Source organism: Anas acuta, chromosome 3 (genome assembly GCF_963932015.1).
Source record: "Anas acuta chromosome 3, bAnaAcu1.1, whole genome shotgun sequence".
Lineage (NCBI taxonomy): Eukaryota > Metazoa > Chordata > Aves > Anseriformes > Anatidae > Anas > Anas acuta.
In genome coordinates, this window is record NC_088981.1 from 53,497,200 (window position 1) to 53,515,609 (window position 18,410).

Below are 18,410 nucleotides of genomic sequence, written 5' to 3' on the forward strand. Positions count from 1 at the left end.
CCCCAAACAGCTGTGAAAATTGCGGCTGTGTTGCCGGAGCCGTTTCCATCGCGGTTCTGCTGTGGAGCCCCTCTCGGAAGAGCTCTTAAAAACCTCGAGGGCTGAAGTTCTCCTGGGCTTTAATCTCTCTCACGGCCGTAGTAACCGGGTCGGCGACTTCCAATAAGTTTGTAAAGAGACTGCGAAAAGACAGGAGGCCTGGCTGGGGCACGTGGAGGAGGATGGGGCTGCGAGACTTGGACCCTGCAGGGATGGAGATGGGGACGGGGACCGGGCACCGCCGAGGCCGTGCGAACAGCCCCGGCCCCGACGTGCGGGCGCTCCGCGGAGCTACCGCGGCCGCAGCCGGTGGCACCCCCGGGGCTGCGGGGCTCCGGGACTCAGCTCTGCCCGGCTCAGCCCGGGCCGGGGCGGAGGAGCCGCGGGGCGGGGTCGGGCCGCCACCGCCTCCCCCGACGGGAGGGAGGGACGGAGGGGGCGGGCAGGGGGAGCGGCGCCGCCGCCGGTGCGAGGAGCGAAGTAGAGGCAGAAACTTCTCCGCCGGGAGCCGGGCGTGCCGCGGGGACAAAGTCTGCGGGGGCTGCGGCGCTCCGCGGGCAGGTAAAGGGGGAGAAGGGGATGGAGGCGGGCAGAGAGCCCCCGGCCCCTCGGGGCTGGAGCTGCCGGGTGGTGTCCGTGCGTCTGCCCGCTGGTGTTGAGCCCCATCCTCCGCGGCCGGGACCGGGACCGGGAGCGGGGCGGCTCCGTGCGCCCCGTCCGGCGGGGACCCCCCGGGGCTGAGCGACGCTGGGGCGCGGCCACTCCGGCCTCTGGTGCCGCTGAACAAAGAGCCTCAGGCAGGGGGAAACCCCCCAGGCACCCCCCGGGAGCCCCCCGGGTACCGGACCTGGCAAGGTCCGGGCAGGTACCGCGTGTGCACGGCCGTGCCCGGCTTTGTAACGAGCAGCGGCTCGGAAGCCTCCTTGCCTCGCAGGTAGCCCTTGCATCGCGGGGCTCGGCAGCTCGGATGAAAATCGTGGTGAAATAAAAGGGCTCGCTGCTGGAGACCTTCGGGGTAGAGGCGACTGGGGTTGAAAAGGGAGAAGGCGCAGCTAACGATGGCAATTCTGAAAGGTCGATCTTGCGTAAGGAGTTTAAAGTCTGGCGAAGATGTTGTGATGATATAGGTGATTTGTGTGCTGGGTTTTAATAACCTGCAGTAAATCTTGTCTTTTTTGCGTGTCCGCAGGGCTCTTGTCATTTCCCCAGAGATCTGCGTGTGTGAATCCAAGGGTGCCATGTTGTGCTTTCCACACACCCAGAACTCCCACTGAATTAAATTAATAATTTGGTTTAAGTTAACAGCAGGCTTATGGTCATTTTCTTTAATCAGCTTTCAGTAAGACTACACAAGAAAATCCCCCTGGAACTGTTGGGATCTTTGTATATGCAAAGAATGTAAAAGGAAACCAGTACTTTGTATGACCTTGCTTTATCTAACTTTACTTTCAGTAATGTCCTTTTATGCCTTTTTTTTTTTTTTTTTTTTTTAATGCGTGAGCAAAACTTAACAATCCTTCAGGCGTTTCTCTGTGTGTTTGGCTTTACTTCTGTGGCTGGTCCCCGTGGGAGGCATCTGCTGCTCCTGGAGGGGATTGCCTCTGCAGCCGGGGGAAACAGACATCTTGCTCTGGATGCTCTTGTGCTGGGATGAGCTGTCCTGGTCCCATCGCACCCTCTCCCATGTGCCGGTTCCTCTGACCCTGTGCAAAGTCAGTTGGAGAGCTAACACAGCAAATATCTAACCTAGCCCCTGAATCCTTGCAGGAGTTGGCTGCTGCTTTAGCCCACAGGGGAGGGTCTGTGAAGGCTGCTGAGCTCTGGTACCATGGGGAGAGGGCAGGGAGGGGAGAGAGGACAACCCTCATCCCTGCACCATCAGTGGTGGGTGGGTGAGCGCAGTGGAGCTGGAAGTGCAGTGTTGGGACATGGCTGTGCTTGCTGTAGTTTAACCTGGCATAGCTTAGTGTCGCCCCGGCAGCTTGTGCCTACCTCTGCCTCCTTTCCCCATTCACACCAGTATGAATGCTTATGCTGCCCTGCGGTGAACTGGATTGAGGCACAGAGCAAAAAAAAACCCCGGATTTAATTTTAACCTGGATTGCTTCCATGATTTGGTTCACTGGGGGGTAAGAGGAGAAGGAAAAGGGTGTGGGTAAGGCAGGGCTGCTTTTTTAAGCTGGCAGAAGTTAGTATTGCTGCCAAAATTCCCCGTGGAGCTGCAGGGTGGCTGTAGGTGCTCTGAGCAGAACCCCCCTTCTTACCTCCCCAGGAGCCTCTGCAGTGATTCCCCATGTAGCCTGGGGAACCTGGCCTTCCTGGCTAAAAACAAGCCTTTGTAAATGACTCCATTAGGCATAATGGAGTAGTTTGTAACAGAAAAATTAAGCAAGTGCACAAGTGTTTGCATAATTGTTGCTTTGGACAACAGTAAGCGCCATAGATAGCACAGCAGCATGTGCAGTGTTTTATACAAAGTATTCGTGTTTTATAAAAAGTGTTTGTGAGCTTTTACAGGTACTTGTGGTTCTTTGCAGTGTTGTCTAGAACTTAGAGCAGAAGGTGAGCTAGAAGTCTTACAGGCGCTCATGGCAGTTGCAGTAAATATCATGGGCTTGTGACAGCAATGGATGCTGATCCACTGAGCATGTGTTTCTCCAAATGGGCTGGCTGAAAAGTGGAAGCTGGGAATCAGCATAAGGCAGCAAAGCCCTCTCTTTTGCCAGAGGTGGGAAACCCAGTCTTTCCCTTCCTGGCTGCTCCTGTTCCACTTAGTGCAATCCCTTGAAAAGCTGTCAGCAGGTGTTCACTGGTGTTCAGGTCCTGGGGAACATTCCTGTGGTCTCCTGTTAGATCCCTACGGTACGTTTTCTGACAATCTAGAAGTAATAACTGTTGCTGCAATTGCAAATCATGATTAGTTCTTACTACTTGTTGGCTACCAAAAGGAAGTAGAGCCTGCGTGTCTGCATACAGAGCTTAGCCATGTTGAACTATGGCATCTAGGCACTCTTAGCCCTCTGTTACGGTGCAGCTCTTCCTGGCACTTACCGTGAATTGCTTGAAGAACTGTTTATATTCAATTTACAGATGTTCATCCAGAGCCTGCATTTATTTGCCAGGTCTGAGCTCTTCCATGCTCAGCTGATGCTGTTACCACCAAACACTTGTACCTAGTCCACTGTTGGAGAGCACACTGGATTGCCTTCAGTGTGATGCTTGCAGAGGGTGATGTGGATGCCCAGCCTGCAGTCCTTTCCGCTAGCTATTGTTGAGCTCCCCGAGCTGTCCGCTTGCCTTTGCAGTGAGAAATTCAGCTGAAATCTTACACCTGATAGTGCATGGGCACATCAGTAAGGACCTTTCATGGTGCTGTGAAACACCTTTACAGATTGATGGGGTTGCCTTGCCATTTAAAGACAAAGGTGAGATACTGCTAGTGCCAAAGTGAAGCCCATTGCTTCTGTTAATGGGAGGATAATAATACAATAATAATGGAACTGAAAAGTTGCCAGTGTTCCTGTGTATGCTGTCAAATTCTCTGTGGGATTATTTTTTCTCTGTAAACTAAATTGCAGCCACTCAAAGTAATGCACTGGAAAAGTTTGGACAAATGCTACCAATGCGATTATATAATACAATAGCTAAGGAATTTATTATGAAGCCTGTTCTTGATTCAAAGACGAATGATTTTCCCTGGTGGATTGTGGATAGTTTATAGCTTCCTCTCCTCTCCCCAAAGTGTACGTATGGCATTGTGTAACCGCAGAAGTATATGCTTACTCCTCTTCGGCAAAGGGTTTGTGAGGCCTTTAACAGCAGCTGTAAAGCTTGCAGTTCATTGCTTGGGACAGCATAGCTGAAAATAGGTTTTATTGTCAGGACAATTAAAACATGAGCACTTCCATGAGTTTTGTTTCATTTTCTTGTGGGCCATGATTAAATGTTAGTGTCTGGATATAGCTTCTATATAGCTCCTACTGCCTGTAGACTTTATGATAATGATTTAGTAGGTGCTCTTATTTCCTCATTTCTCTCCTTAGCATTCTCAAATTCTTTGTTTATCTTAAAATCAATTATTTGAAAAAGAGTAATAAAGTAAGAGTAATAAATGGACTGCGTGTGGTTTTATCACATTTACCACTGAATCAAATATGCTGTGATGTGCAGTTTGCAAAGTAGAGAGGTGATATTAAGAAGCCATAAAATTTTTGAGATTGTGGGGAAGATCACAGCAAAGGAAGCAAGTTTGCCTTGCATTAGGTACAATTCTAATCACTCTTCCTTAATTTTTCATTCCTTTCATGCTTTGCCTTTTTCTTGGTGTGTGTATTGGGTTTCTTTATTGGGAGATATGTGCTTATATCCCAAACACCACGGAAGCGTGTTTTCCTGCAAACAGAAGTGGTGAAATTCCAGGGGATGAAGGGTGAGAATGAAAACCCTCACCAGGTACTTACCCGCTGGGTAGGCAATGGCCTCTCTGTTGTGGGCACCTGCTATCGTGCTGGTGGTGCTGGGTCAGCATGAGTCCGGGCACAGAAGCGTACAGCTGCCTGGCTCCTCTTTGCTGTCAAGCCTCTGTGAACTGTGTGGGGCTTCACCGAACTTGGCTCGAAGATCCATGGAGCAGGGCTGCGCTCCTGCCTGTAGTTTTGACGGTGATTCCTCAGCCCTGCCGTGACATGCCAGCCATGTACAAATCATTAGGGGAGGCTCGGTTTGGAAGGGGTGAGCTTGATAAGGTGGGCTTTGTTTTGACTTACTTTGGGACTTTTTTATTTTAGGGTTCTCAGTCACTTTAGCCCGATGCAGCCGAGCTGCAGTGGCCCATCCGTGTCACTTCCCAGGTACTGGGAGAAGGCCCCAAGGCCGTCTCGCTGCCTAGCTGTGCTGTGTGGCTTGCTAATGTGGTTTCATCCTGGCTAGCCTGCGTCTTAATGGAGTTCTTCAACCACGTTAACTGATTGTGATAACTTTTGCCTGTCTAGACAGGGCCTTACTGTGTCTGATTAGATCCCAGCCTCGTGGCGTGCATCACTGCCTGTTTCTTATAAACGCAGAAAAGGAGGGGGGGGGGGGGGGAAGCACATGAGTACATGTAATAGTGCGTGGTCTTTTTTTTTTTTTTTTTTTTTTTGCATTGCAATGTTAGTACAAAATGTTTATAGATGTTTACTTTTTGCCTGGAGGAAAGCAGGAAAGCAGTTTTAGTCAAATGTCTCCAGGATGCAGTTTGGAAACGAACCTATCTTCAGTTAGGGATGAGAAGACAAATGTTCTCCTTGAGGGTATTGGGACACCACTGAAATCATGTGCAGAAGTTTGTTGCTTGCTCATGTCAGCAACTTTGTCTTATATGTGTAAAGAAATTAATTCCTGTGAATTGTTCATGGAAACTAAAAGCCAGAAAGCCTAAAAATCTGTTCTTGCTCCTTATTTTAATTCCTTTCTTCTTGTTGGAAATTTAAGCACTGTAGAGGAGAGTGTGAAAACAGTTTTCTGCTGTAGTAATTAAGAGGAAATCTCTTTATTGGTATCAGGTTTTAGAGAAATCAATATTTACAAAATATTGATTTTGTGATAAATGTTAAGATGGTTTTAGTAGATCCTCTTCCTTTTCTAGGGAAAGGAAAGATTCAGGTTATAAAGTCTTGGAAAAATAACATCTTTGGAGAAGAATTTTCTCATGGCTTTGATTCTAATAGTAAGTCAGAAAGTAGTACAAATGTGGATGCTTTTTAGTGGTCTTTATTAATATTTTAAACTCAGTATCATGGTAACAACTGCTTCTGCTTCCCTTATACTGTTAGGATGGATTTAGAGTTGGAGAAGGAAAAGCATCAAAGAAATTAGTGAACCCTTTTGGTGTCTGGCAGGAATGGGAAGTAAGAATACATTCTTTGGAGCTGGGAAAAGCAATCACAACTTAGCTTTTGTGCCTGCCCAAAGGAAATTCCTACTTTATAGCAAGAGAGTGGCCAAGGACTAGAGCATATAATTCTAATTAAATCATTTAAATTGGATCACCACCATACTAAAGGCAGTATGTATCTTATCTAGAATAAAAATGAGAATTATAGATGTGTTCGGCAGGGACACTGTGAAGAGTTTAGATGTGTGCCAAAAAGTCTGTTTCAGTTGATGCTATAAAGCGTAAATTGCTTACTTGCTTTCATATTAGTCACTTGAAAATGCTCTTAAAATTATCTCTCTTGAGAGATAGGAGGCATGCTTATGTGCATTAACCATATACAGAATTAGCTTCCTTTACAGAGTGCTACAAGAGTAATAAGGTAGCTTTTAGGAGGAAATAGTAGATGCAGCTCTCCAGATATTGGACATTCACCTCTCATTCTAGTTTAAGAAACAAATCTGCTGCAGAAAGATTGGGTCCTGGATCTGGTGCTGACATTGTGCAGCTGTGCTCTTGTTGCAGAGCATTTGCTTAGGCCAGTTGGTGCAAGGTTGGTCTTGACCATAGATGCAACCTGCCCATAGTCAGAGAGAGTGAGGTCTTTAACGTGGTAGCAGTACCAATAATTAGGGTATAGTTTTGATTTCTAGTAGAACTATATCACAACTTTAGCGTGTGATATTTGGCAATGTCAACTCTCTATAATTAACTTGCGTGATCATTGCATGTATGACAGCAGAAAGAAGAGAAACTTGAACCATTAAGATACCATTGTTTGGAACACAAAGCTTGTTAAGTAATTATAAGCTTTCAAGCTTTACCAACTGACTGCAAGGCATCTTATTTTGAAAAAACAAAAACAAAAAAACCCACACACAACAAAAAAACAAACCAACCCCCAAAAAACTGTTAAAATCATTTTTTTTTTCCTGTGGTTTCAAACCAACAGGAATGTTTTACTTGAGCTAAAATATTTTGTATATCTTCCCCTTTATCAGATTTTGAGGGAGAAAATATTTGCTTAAAAATGTAAAAGTTTTCAGGTAAGTAACGCATTACTTAGTTTCAGGCATTTCAGTCTAAAATAATTATGTTGAAACCATCAATGCCTGTGTTATATTGACATGGTCCAAATACTAGCTTTCTAAAATTTGTATTATGGTACATGGTGTCTTATTGATTTGGTCCTTGCACTTCTTCCGCTCAAGATGCATGCTGTTTTGAGTTCACCTCCACCCTGCTGCTCACCAGCAGGCGTGATCAGATACAGTTCAAATGGATTCCTCTTCCATGAGCTCTTATTTCCTGTTAAAGAATAAATTTATCAGCTGACTCTATATCCCCTTCTAGTTGTCTCATATTCAGCTGCCTAGTAGTAGAAGAATAGGATATGTCAGAGATGCCTGCCCTTGCCTTTCATTCTCCCTATTATCTTGAATTCAGCATCCGCTTTGGAGGAAAGTGCCAAAAAAGGGAAGGAAATTCCTGCTCTGCAGTGTACAGGCAAGCAAAGAGGGCATATTGTTCCTAAAAGTCCAGTGAGGTTTTCTTTCCTAACACTTTGGTACTCAGCAATCATAGCAGTTATTTTTGTAGGAGGAATACACTTGTTCATTTAACTGCAAAATGAACAAGTTCTGGTTCTGGTTGCAGAACATAGAAACTGATAGTGAAATGGATGTTGTTTGAGATTCATTTTCTCTAATGAAATAAATCAGTGCCACCTGACAACAGTGATTTCAGCTATTTGTCCACATTACAGTGGTCCACATTTGGCATACTGTACCTATAAAATCCTGTGTATATGTATAGAAAAATACGTAGTGCTAAGATTTTGCTGCTTCATTTTCATAAAGTATAAGTAATGCCCGAAAAGCTAAATTATTATAAATAATTATAAGGTGGCTTTTTTCCCCCCGCCTTTTCTTTTAATTACTCATGTTGACCTTTTATTTATTTCCTTTTTAGACTCCCTCTTTATTCAGGTTTTCATGACCTCATGTATGTGGCCTTGCTATGAATCTTTTTTCCTTCCTCAGTATTTTTTTTATTTGGTGAGTACTATTTTTGTTGCTGCAGGTAAAAACTGTCTTAACTAAATTTGTTGGGCTCATTGGGTTCTGAGTTAGAGGAGTGGCTTTAAACTGAAAGAGAGTAGATTTAGATGGGACATTAGAAAGAAATTATTCACTTGGAAGGTGTTGAGGCACTGGCACGGGTTTCTCAGAGAGTTGAGTGCCCCATCTCTGGAGGTGTTCAAGGCCAGGCTGGATGGGGCTTTGTACAGCCTGGTCTGGTGGGAGGTGTCCATGCCCATGGCAGAGACATTGGACTTCGATGGGTTTTAGGGTCTCTTCCAACCCAAGCTGTTCTGTGATTCTATGACAATTTTTAAGTTGTATCACAATCCAGTAGTTAAGAGTAATAAAGGAAAATATCTGCATAATGCTCTCCCCTCTGTAAAGTTCACGTATTTACATAATGCTTATAACATGCTGGACATTCAATAAAAGATGATGTGGCTAACAGGCATCTTTATCTAAAAATATCATCCAAGGATAACATAGATTGCAACTGGTAATAGGGATTGAATAGGGATTTGACATGTTGTATCATGGCTGTAATTTTTATTTTCTGTAATTGCTCCTCAGGCCTACGCTTTTCTCTGCATCTGTGACTTCTTTGTCTCAGGCCAGGTCAAGATCAACACAATGTTACTAGGATTTGTCTTATAACTGGCAAAGTGATATAACTATTATTTTTAAATTCGCCATTGGGTTGACATTTCAGGGACATAAAATGATGTGAACTTTGATTCTCAGCAATCACGGTCTAAGTTACTGATGTGTGTTGACACTCCCGTCTTGTTGAGCCGATTTGTTGCAGTTGGTGCATTACTGCTGATAGCTCTCCAGCCACTTACCATAGTCCCATCCTACCTTTGCTTGTGTTATGAACAACCCGTTTGCAGTCTGTCAGCAGTCAGGGAAGTTGTAGGGTAGGGGTAAGTAACTGTTATATCTGCCACCTGATAGTGTGCAAGGCTTGATTACCAGCTACAATTGCACCGTTGGGAAGTAGTTCTACATGTACAGAGGAGTCTTGCAGTCTACTCAGGGTTTCCTTGATTATTTCTCTGGGTATTGTGGACACTTGAACCCCAGTAAAAAATATTGTGTATTTGATTACTTCTCCAGAATCAACCCCTTAAAATGTAATGCATCTTCCTAAGGACTAGGTCAAATGAGGTTTCAATTCTACGTTTTATCTTTTTTTTTTTTTTTTTTTCTCTTTCTGCCTGGCCCAAGAAGAAGCAGGAAAAAAGGAGATCTGTGCTGTTTTTTCCACTACTGAGAGAGACTTCACCAGGACAGCTATTTGAGATGGAGTCAGTCCATATCAATTGCTTTTAAAATCTGAATCAGGGGCATCCTTTCATCAGTAGGAAAGACTTTCCTTTTCTATCTACCCTCCATTATTATGAACAAAACAACATTTGTTGGTTGTTCTACTGACATGAGCTATAAAACTGAAAAGAAATGACAAATAGAATATAGAACAAAACAGGAAACCTGGGACCAGTGCTCACGTATCGCTTTATTTGCTGAAGTGTAGCTCGGATATCGCTTACTTGCAGAAAGTTTGTTTCTTCAGCAAAGGTGGGTATTAGTTTTTCTGCCTTTCAAAGGTGATGAGGTCTGCTCCTTTTTGTAAAGTAGTAAAAGGCCCTCAGAAGGTTACCAGGTACATGTGTTGTTGTTCAATCTTTCTGTTGATGTAAGCATCGGTTTTATCTCTACGTTGACTAATGAATTAAAAGAAATATTTAGGTGTTACAGTAGCATTATTGATACTCAACAATTAAGTATAGCATCCCAAAAGTAAGTCTTGCCTGAGCACTGTATTTTTTCAATAACACTACCAAACCCAACTCTTTCAGAAACTTTTTCCTTCACCTTTTTTCTCAGCTGGGAGACACCCTATAGACATCATCTTTCTCCCTTGTATTTCTTTTGGATCCTACTGGCTTCTGTGCTTGGCCATGGAAAAGACATTTCCCATGGTGGAGAACTACATTAGAAAAACAAATCGCTGAACAGTTGCGGTTCTCTTGTTTGACAGTTTATGGAGCAAACGCTGGCTATGCACCATTTAGCATTCTCTGAGACAAAGTACCCACACAGTGCTGCCAATTTCATTATAGAGCTACACCAGCTACTTTTAAAATTTGGTCCTGTTTACATAGCAATTTCAGTTTTACTACTGTACCCATCAAAAGGTTATTGTCTGCACACAGAGAGTCACTGTTTTTAGCAAATCTGCCTATAAATCTAAATAACCAGTAATTAAATACAAGTCTGGATACCAGGCAAGGAATAAAACTGAGGGTCTCCCTGTGGACTATGAAGTTATGCTTAGCGTGGGCTGGTTTTAAGCACCAATCAGCCAAAAATATTGTAATTCATCATTAGGGCCTACCTTTCCAAGAAGCCAAGAGTTAAGTTTTTAACAAAAGGAGACAGATGACTCAAGGAACAAAATGGTCACCGTCAAGTGATGATTTCTTTTTCCTCTTAGAGAAAGGTAGCTGGAGTTGGTGTGGCTTTTCCAGTTCATGACACACGTGGGAATGAAAACTGGATGCCTGGGGATTGTGCTGGGAGAAGTATGTTCAAAAACTTTGAATGGTTGTTTTCTCAGTTCCAGCATCAGACACATGCTGTTGCTTTCTCCCTTTGCTCCCATTTCCACAGCCCAAAAGCCACGATAGGAGCTCAGCAGGTTGAGAAGTGGGGTACAGAGTTCACATACTATACGCATGAATTATATGTCCACAGTGTATCAGGCTTTGCCAGAATCTGTCTGCAGCCAAGACATAATGTATAGCAACACTTTTTTAATGAGGAACATGCATCTGTTACACGTTTAGCAGAGGATATTTCTGGAGCAGTGTTAAGAAAATATGTTTTGGTTTTACAGCCCCGTTCTGTCTGTCTGTAGAGATGTCATTTCTGAGTCAAAGAGCAGACGGGAGCCCGAAAGCCAGGTGGAAGCCTGGCATCTCTACCTGTCATGAGCATGGCATGATTCTCATCCTCCCCTTCTTTCTGCTCCCCAGCCAGCTGCCTAAACATGGCCCCTGTTGGGGTAGAGGAAGTATTTCCAAAGAAACACTTGAATAAAAGCACTGCTTTGTTTAAGAAGTTTCATTTTAATGTGTAAATTCTTTATTTTCAGTAGAAAAGCTGTGATACAGATACATAATTCAAAATTAAAGCCAAGTATCTTAGTTAGATGCTCAGTTCAAGATCTTTCATACACTTAACAGGAAGAACATTTGTTTTGGTGTCAAAACATATGCTTGAGTAGAAGACCAGCCTGAGATGTCTTCTGTTAGATTGATAATGCAAGCAGTTGGCGTGAGTGGATGCACGACCAAAGTCAGGGCTTAAAGATGAAGCCATGAGCGTGACAGCAGCTCTGTCTGCCTCTGATGGCAGACGGGAATGAACCCTGCCTGTGCTTTGAGCCAGCGTGAAGTGCTGTGAACATTGCCAGCATGTGCTGAGCCCAAGGTAATGGCACGGAGCTAAAGGTGATGTACCTGCGGCTCAGCAGAGATTAGTTTGGCCCAGAGCCGCGCTAAGCGTTCAAAAGACTTTTGGTTATCTCCGAGTGTGGGCAGGGACTGCTTGTGTCTGCTCAGAACAAGTTTGTACCTGTCAGCATCATCACCTGTAGACATAGCCTCTGAATCTGAATCTTTGATGAAAGGAAACTGGCATCATTTGGTGCTTTGCCTCTCTTTGACTGCATGAATTTAATTGATTTCTTTTTTCTTGCAAAGCTTGTCCCACTGTGTGGAAATATTAAAAAAGGAAGAAACAATTTCTGATTTGGTGGCCATCCAAGTCCAAAACACCAAAAGATTATCTTTTCCTGGGCAGCATTTCACTTTCTTCATCGATGCCTTTTTTGAGCCTTTTCTGATACCTGCAGAATTAGCAGTGTCTAGTAGAAAGCTGCTTGGAAGCTGCATTTCCATATGAGAGGGTCAGGAGACATGAAGTTGCTCCCATCCCTTCTGCAGCTGTTCCTTAGGGTTTGACTTCAGAGGAGTAAAACTCTCTGTCCTTGTGACAAGCTGCTACCTTGCAAAGAAGGATTTCCTTGGAACAATGCCCAGTAAAGATGAAGAAGAGATTGCCTCCTTTTTGTCCTCTTTTTTGTTAATAAAACTAATTTTATCTAACACTGTTGGAAGTTTCTCTTCTTTTAGAGCCTGAATTGTATCAGTCTTGTGTACAGAGGCTGCTTTTCATAAAATTTTATAATGGTCTCCTTTTGGAAGAAATGACCTCCCAAGTGGCTGTCACTCATGCCTGTAAGGAAGATGAGGAGTTGTTTTTTTTTTTTTTTTTTTTTCCCCTGTTGGATGAGGCATGGATACTGGTTGAAAAAGGTAGTGCTGCTTTACTGCATGTGAGCTTCAAGACTTTACAGCTGGAAACAGGATCCTGATGGGTCAGTCAGCATTTCACTGTTGAGTCCCTTGTCAGCTTTTGAGAGATAGGGCAGCTAGGGCTTTTCTCCTTGCCCTTCTCCCAGTCTGGGGATACAGATGCAGGGAGTGACTGGAGTGTCTGTAGCACAAGGGTAGTTTGACCCATAATCAAACGGGCTAGTCCTGCTGGCCAACTTGTCTTGATAGACGGTGACAACCACTGTGCTGCCCTCTGTGAGTTTAAAACCAGACCAAACCCAACTTTGCATACTTCCTGCCATAGCTTTGTGTGGCAATGTGTATAGTCTCAGAGAGATGGAAATCGTGAATTCTTGCACTGGGGGGTCAAAATGACTAGGTGTTAGAAGGGTGGTGAGCTTCGAGGGCTTCTTTGTCTCACTACTTTGGTCTGGCTTGGAGAGAGTTTTCAGAGAAAGGCACAAAGGTCTAAGTATTTTTGCTTGTGTCTATGTCTAGTCATTTCATGCTAAAGGCCCTGTCCATTTCAGCTGTGCATGCACAGCATGCTGCAAGTACCTCTGGTTGTGGCTGCCAGGTGATCTGAAGAGGAGAGGCCAAGGAGACCTCCATAGCTGTACAGTGAAAAGTTGCATTCAACTGGCTTAGCAGCAAGTTAGACAGATATCATCACCATGAATAGTAGCCAAAGGCATTTTGTGGAACCCAAAATTCAGATGATGTAGAAATTCACATCTGCTTGGGATTTTCATGGCTCTATCAGCAAAACAGCTGAAGGGATGACCCCTAGCAGGGTGATGACACTAGATGTTTTCCTATGAGGGTTCCTGCTTGCATAAAGCAGCCATCTCCAAGGTGTCAGGAAGAGAGAGTCTTACTCTTTACCTGAGTTACCTAGGTCCTTGGTTCAACAGTATATCTCTGGCTAGGCAGCAGAAACCATTGTGTTGTATGTGAAGAACAGGCGAGGATGTGTCTTCTTCCTGAGGGTGAATCCCATCCTTCATGCTTGTTTGCAGTTTGTGTATGACTTTCACATATCAGCTCTCTGCAGGTTTCCCCATGGCACGTCAGCTCTCCATGAAGAAGTCAGTATGTATGCAGGTGTGGTGGGCAAGTATTGCCTGCAAAGTAAGCAGCAAGGGAAGTTAGGGGTCGACCATTGCATTTGATTTTAAAATGTGGGGAGCCTCCCAACTCGAACCTCCAGAAGGTCTTATTTAAATTTGTCTTTGGAAGCTTAACAAAGGAGTGGTGATTAAGTGTAAATCCCCATCCTTCTGTGTCACGGAATAGACAGAAGGTGGTGTATGGACAGTTAGCTTGTGTCGACAGTGCTGGTGATTGCTGCATAGTCATGGCAGGGGGATAGGACCTCGGGGAGGAAGATAAGTAGCTTAGATGGATTGATGGTGTGTCCAAGTGAGGGATAGGCGATGCTTGTGTGAGTTGCATGGGGCAGGGAGGTTCTGTAGGGATGGAGGCATGGGCTTCTGCACCCTGGGTTGTGGAAGCCTCCCTGGTCCTCCATCAGCCTGGTCCAGGCAGTGCCACCTTACCCCAGTTCTTGTCATCCAGGTGTGTGACGTTGGTTTTTCACTTTGCAGCAGAAGAGCAGCTTTGTCTGCCAGCAGTAGCAGTGGTGGCCTGGTTTCTCCCAAGTGTGAACTGAGTGTGAGGGGCATTTGGAGGTGGGAGTGTGTTGCCACATGTGAAAGGTGCCGTTCATGTATTCCCTCATGCCTGTTGGTGCTCCTGGTGTAACCACTGGCCTAGACCAGGTCTCACCCAAGTGTTGAGCACTTTGTTGCTGCCTTCTCCCATTGCTTCTTTGCATCCACCATGGCCTCATGTTTCCCATCCCTGGTCACTCTGGAGCAGTTTTGTGCCGTAACGCCTGCCAGCTCTTCTACCTCGCCCATCCTTCCCTGGCTGGCATGGTGATAATTCAGCTTAAAATGGTTTCTGTTTGACCTCTTGTCTAGCGGCAAAATGGGTCAAAATATTTTCATGTTAGTGTTTCAGTATATCAGAATACCTTGCCATATTTCGCTCTATTAAATATTTTAAGGCTTTTTCACTCTAGCCTGTGTCAGGATAAAAATAAGCACAGGACTATCAGACTTTCCCCGCAGGACAAAAATTCCATTTTCCAACCACCTCTAATTATTTCCATTCTGCTGTCTGGAAAGGATCTGGAGACAATTTAGGAAGCCAATTTACAATTGACTTGGGAAAAAATTATTTACCCTCCTGAGCCTCCTTAGATGTGTAGCCAGTGGCATGTGATCAATAGGAAGTCTCACGTTAGACAGTTTTGATGCCCACTGAAGGACTTGGAGACCCTGAAGCTTAGCCTGGGTCCGGCATACCTGTGGGTGCAAATCTGTAGCTGTGGTGGTCAAAACAGCTCGCTCACAAGCTGAAGACCTTTGTGGATGGGTGGATGCTGAATGATGTGGAAGGGGAAGCCAGTGCATGGAGTGTCAGAGCTGTGCTGCCAGCATGGTTGTGCAAAGGGCCTGGGAAGACTGGTCGAGTTGCCCCTTCCAGCTGGTGTGTGCAAACCCAGGTTATATGCAGCAGACAGATGAGGGTGGGCATGTTGGCACTCTTAAATCCACCCAGGTGTGCTCGGCTTTTCCTGTGGTGGTGCCTCCACAGCAGCATCTGCAGCTCCAGGAAGGCAGGGAGGTGCTGTGGCGGGTGCATGTGCACCTCAGGCACCAACCAAGCTGCCTTCTGATTGCTGCTCTACAAATGGATCCAGATTTTTCTTCAGCTTTTCGTGCATACCAGGGCTGCATACATCATCCTGCATGCTGCTTTAATCCTATTAGGGCTGCGTTTAACTGGGGTTAGGGTTTGTCACTAATGACTATGTTGAGGTTAGTAATTTTCAATTATGCTTTTCTAACTCTCAATTAAAAAGGTGGCTGACTTTTTATATGGAGAAGTTAAAAATCCTCATTTTTCATTTAGGTTGGCTACAAATTGTAAAATCGAGACTCATGGGTATGCAGAATTAACATTCTTAAGAAATACTGCAAAAAGCGTTCTTCATGTTTAACATTTAGAATTTTATTTTAAGATTTTATATGCTTTATGCTATGCTGGCAAATTGAAAAAATATTGGATCCTTATATGGAGAACCAACAATTTCCCACAGCCCTGCTTTTACAGCACTGAACACATTTCATTTTGTATGTGATTTTCCCCAGTTGCCAACTGACTACATCATACAGTTTTTTTGGCTTACTCTTTCTGTCTTATGACCATCAGCAGATATTTTGAGTAGCGTATTATAAAGCCACAGATCCTTTTGCTGCCATGGATTCTGTCCGTTACCACTGGTGATGGAAAAGATTTTACTAATTCTGCGGCGTTGGTGAGGGCTTTGAATGACGTTTTGGGAGTGCCGTTGTGCGTGACCCCAGCAGTTGCCAGCGTTTGCCCTCCACGCTGGCAGGGGAGGGCCATGCCTAATGATCTCCAGCAATCCAGCAGGCATTCTTCAAAAGCAGATTGCTCTGGGCACAGAGGAGGAGTGAGATTGGTACTTGTAAACAGTTCAAGATGCTCTGCAGATCCTCAGGATGATCGAAAGGCTTAGGAGGCAGAGATGAATTTGAGGCGTGTTTCTGAAATTGAGAATAAGTGGAGGAGACAGGAGCAGATGCAGTGGGATGGCAGTGGTGGCTGTAGCCATAGAATATTCTTGCATGGCAAAATGGTGTTTTATGGCCATGCAATCTGACCACCACAAGTTGAGTTGCAGAGATGAGGATGTGAGTAACACTGCTTGTCCATCGCAGCTGTGGTGGGGCTGCATCTGGATACCTGCATCCAGGTGTGGGAGCCACAGCAGTGGGAAGGCATGTGAGAGCTATCAGGCAGTTCACAGGGGTCCAAAAAATTATGGTGTTGAGGACATGGTTTGTGTTTTGGAGAGAGTTCGTAGAAGCATAACAAATGGTTGAATACTGAAATCTAATTCAAGCAGAGTGAATTAAGTTCTGTACATGGAATAAACGGCAGAGGGCTGCTGTAATAGTTTGTAATAGTTTGCATACATGAAAGCTGTCAGTTTTATGCAGAAAAGACTTACTTAAAATGCTGCGAGGGATTATAAATGGTAAAAATTGGGAGCAGTAAATTTCATCTGAATAAAAGGAAGAATATTTTCGCAGTCAGATCTCATAAATAGTAGAACATTTCTTCTGGGAAACAGTGAGATCCCTGCCCCTAGAGATGCTCAAATTTAGGCTACGCAGAACATCAGAACCTGTACTGCTGGGAGATGGTCCTTCACTGGCGGGATTAGGATTGCCTGCAATATTTGGTTGTCAGCAATTTTGTTATGATGAAATGTTTCCTGGAATGATACACAAGGGGGCTTAGGACTATAAAACGTTTGGGGTTTTGTTGGTATAGTGCTTGGGACGCAAATATCTGTGATGAATTGTCACTGTAACATCTTGGAGCCAACATTTTTATGTGAAAATGTGTCCTGCAAGATCTCCACGTGCACACTTATCCTTGTGAAAAGTGTGTCACCTGAGGCCAATAACGACAAACCATTTGCTAAACCCTTTGTTGTAAATGGTGGTGTGCATTGTAGGCCAAGAACAAGTTTAAAGGGTGACTTTGAGCACCCTTTTATCAATGCTTTAAAATTTGCTTTTAGTCAATTACTTTTCCTTCCCTGTACTTTATGGCTTTATGAATGTTGGCTCAGAGCTGTACGGGAGGGGAGATATGAATCGCCATCCATTGGATTCAGACTAAGCTATCTCTTAATCAGTGGCTACTACTTGCCTGTGTAAAACTGGCATAGAAATTAAAATATTCAGCCTGTCAGCTATAAAAAGTCGCAGTAAGGGCTGAGTCATCACAAAAAGTGTCTGGGTTATTTAAAATACTTATCTTCTGCTACTTTTTTTTTTTCCTTCACAAGATTACAATAAAATATTTTTCCAGTTTCTGAACTGTGCTTGACTAGTAAGCACATCTGAACATTTTGTTTCTTCTTAAATAATTTATTTTGTTTTGGAACAGTTTTTTATTTCCTGTGCTCCACATACTGACATTGTTTTTATTTCTTGTAATATTTCGAGTAACAGTGGGACTTCTGTGTTATAGGGAAGGCCGTTTCACAAATAATACGTGTTTGGTAAATACTTCAAGAAACTATGTAGAGCTAACTGTTTTTGGATCTCAGGATGGGAGCTCTTACGTTAGCTTTTAGTTCACTTGTATCCTCTACATCCTCTTGAGATAGGAGGTTCTTACTGTGCAGCTATTTTCCTCAGCCAAAGATCTTTTTATGAGGAACTTTTATATTTTGCTGACATTTTTTTTTCCATTCCTTTCTAAGGATTTCTTTGTGGAATTACTGGAGTTGAAGTTGCTTGTTAATAGAGGCTGGAATTGTAATGCATCATTTATCATTTTGAACTTAGTATTGTGGAGTGAGGTATTCATGATCATTTAGTCATGGTTGTTTTAAGTGTTGTTTGTTTGTTTGTTTTTTTTTTCCCATGCATTATTGGCATGATAAGTATATATAAATTATTGTATGTATTCTCATATGCACTATCAATACACACTTTTAATACCTATAGGTATATTTGATATTTAAAATCGTGCAGAATAAAAGCAGGAATGATTAAATGGCATCCTCAGAAGTTCACAGGGTAAGTTTTTGGGGGAGACATTATCCATCAACGTACAGCAGAAGTCCTTTCTGCTTTGTCATGTCCTGGTTCCTGCTGCTCTTCTCAGCTGTTTTTGGAGCAGAATCCCTAATCTCCAAAGTTTAAGTTCTAAACCCTGAAAAGCTCTAAGCTGGTGGTTAGCCATGTGAGCTCTCTGCTATCACATGGATAATAGGCATTCTGTCTATAAAAAGAGAGACAACTGTAAGCATGGTTGTTCTTAGCCACATCAGAGTTATCATCTGAATTAAGG

At 43.9% G+C, this 18,410-nt stretch overlaps 1 protein-coding gene across 3 annotated transcripts in view; it reads left to right on the forward strand.

Annotated features, from left to right (window-relative positions):
• Nucleotides 1-463: 463 nt before the first annotated feature.
• The window catches only part of TIAM2 (TIAM Rac1 associated GEF 2), a 170,383-nt gene continuing 152,436 nt past the window's right edge, over nt 464-18,410 (forward strand). For 2 of the 3 annotated variants that reach the window (XM_068677152.1, XM_068677155.1), the window contains exon 1: nt 464-600. The gene's annotated coding sequence lies outside the window, so the exon portion shown is untranslated. The remainder of the gene's footprint in view (nt 601-18,410) is intronic. The other variant, XM_068677153.1, reaches the window with a different exon arrangement.